The following is a 2,606-nucleotide window of genomic DNA, read 5'->3' as shown; positions in this document are numbered from 1 at the left end:
CCCACAGATGGAGCTAGATGAGGCCGATCGTTGTTTCCCTTCATTTTATTCTAACGCAAGATGCACTGAAAAGATTGAAAAAAAAAATGAAAAGGTATAGATGTCTTCAGGTACAGACTTTTTATGTACATGTGAAGTTTTGGATTTTTAGCAGCATGTTATATATATATATACATATATATATATATCAGCTGATAAAGACGGGTCTCAAGACACCATCAGGACGTTTTATTTACAGGTGAAGGTTTGCGCTACTACTACTGGGGCCCATCCGAGGACCTCACTAAGCCAAGGGAAAAAAAAAAGATTCATATTAAATAGAAAAAGGGAAAAGGTGACAATAAATTACATAATTTGAAATAGTTTGGGTTCAAAAGTAGTTGGAGGCGCACACGGCCGAGCCGGGGATGCTGCGCACACAAAATGAATGCTTGACTCAAGAGGAACTTTTTCCTTCTCTTACGATCCGCAATACGTTTTATTAGATTCTTGAAATTCGCACGTCGGACTATTTAACCATTTAAGAGCATTGCGATGCCAGTGAATGCTGTTGGCATGGCGAGAATAATTAGCTCTGGCTGGATGCATTGTTGACGTTGAAAAATGATTGTAGTAAGACTACATTTGTTGTATCAAGTGGTTATTTTTGGGCTTTTTGCTAGAATCGTGAGACATTTAACATGTTCGCATGTTAGAAGGTAACAGTTTTTCTCAAGCCTTTCCTTTTTCAATATAAGTGTAACAGGGACAGTCCACACAAGCGAAGAAAAAAACGACCACGCCCTCTGTATCTACCACGGAACCCTTGACCTTGGCGCCGTTCAGCCCCCACTGGAGTTTGATACATCTGTTTTTGTTTCACCTTTTCTTGTTTTGCCTCACCATGCAACTTTGCCAACTGTAGTTTAACCAAACTATATACGGTTCTCAAGTCAATTGATTATTTTTTTTTTGTGGGTGTATTGCTGTCGAACAGGGAGCGCATGAGTGCATGTGATGGATAAGGTCGTATTGAACAGCTGGAGGCGTAAATAGTACTATTGCCGAACAGTGCAATGCCACTCCCACAACTTTACACGAAAAAGGACGTGCACTTTTTAATCACTGAATTTATCGTGTGACACTATAAAAAAATAGATCAACTATCCATCCATCTTTTCTATTGTTAAAGATAATGGTGTATTAGTATTAAGTTTTAAAAGTGCGAGGCTCCAAAAATTATGTAAAAAATGGGTCACAGTTGTTATTCCTCCAAGTGGCGCCGGCCGAGGCGAACCGCCGGGGGGGCCCGGGCGGAGGACACCCGCCGCCAAGCCGACCGCCACGACCATCCCGCCGCACGGCGAACCCCCCCCGTTCTCTGCTGCCTGAAATTGTGTTTTTGAAAACATTAGGTCTCACTACTACCGCGGTCGCTGCTCGGGCCCCAATAATAATTTCTAAATGTGGAAATTTACATTGGAAACGTTTGGTTTAGCTGTTAATGAAGTTTCGTTTTTTTAGGAGTGCGCTTGCTGGGATTGCTGCTTGGCAGTAGTGTGCGGGCGGAGTTGTTAGCGGTTCCATCTGGGTCTCCTGGAAGCCGTGTAGAAAAGACTCAAGACAATGATCTTACTCTCTGCCGATATATATATATATATATATATATATATATATATATATATATGTATATATACACACATGTGTGTGTGTGTATATATATATATATATATATATATATATATATATACACACATGTGTGTGTGTGTATATATATATATATATATATATATACACACATGTGTGTATATATATATATATATATATATATATATATACACACACACACATGTGTGTATATATATATATATATATATATATATATATATATACACACATGTGTGTGTATATATATATATATATATATATATACACACACATGTGTGTATATATATATATATATATATATATATATACACACACATGTGTGTGAAGGAAAGCCATTGGAAATTATTAGAAAACAGAAAATAAATTCTGTACATGTACACACCTTGGATCATCCTCAAATGCATACTGCACGCCTTGACCGTGATGTATGTCCCAGTCAACTACAAGCACCCTGAAAATAAGAACACATTGAAGTCCATAAAATAAAGAAATCCCCGGGGTATGTGCTTTTTTGCACTGCGTAGAACCAAGAGAGAGCAAGCACTAGGGGAGTCACACAAAGCGAGGGGTAATGCACACACACACACACACACGCAGCAAATCAGGAGCTTCCATTCGGTTAAACTTAGGGGCCGCTTGGCACAGGCGGGTATACTCGGTCTCTTCGGCAGCCAAGGTCAAAGCAATCCGCTCCAGGTCTGGCAACCCAGATGACATTGAGGAGGTAGAATTGGACCTAGGTAAGGGTTTCGGCCCCCCGCCAGCCCTGACGCTCCGGAGCCCATTCTTCCCTCGGCCTGCCTACTGGGAGCGGCCACCTGGGACATCGAGCAGGTCGTCCGCAACGCTCAGGGGTAGCGCCGTGGTTAAGTGCATCGGCCTCGTACGTTTCTGTAGTTTGGATTTGTCGAATCCCACCCCAGACAGAGCCCCACACGAGCGCACCTTACCTCTCCGTT

The sequence above is a fragment of the Idiotropiscis lumnitzeri genome, chromosome 22 (assembly GCF_059441095.1).
Source record: "Idiotropiscis lumnitzeri isolate Australia: NSW breed Sydney's pygmy pipehorse chromosome 22, RoL_Ilum_1.0, whole genome shotgun sequence".
Classification (NCBI taxonomy): Eukaryota; Metazoa; Chordata; class Actinopteri; order Syngnathiformes; family Syngnathidae; genus Idiotropiscis; species Idiotropiscis lumnitzeri.
This window is presented reverse-complemented; position numbering follows the sequence as displayed.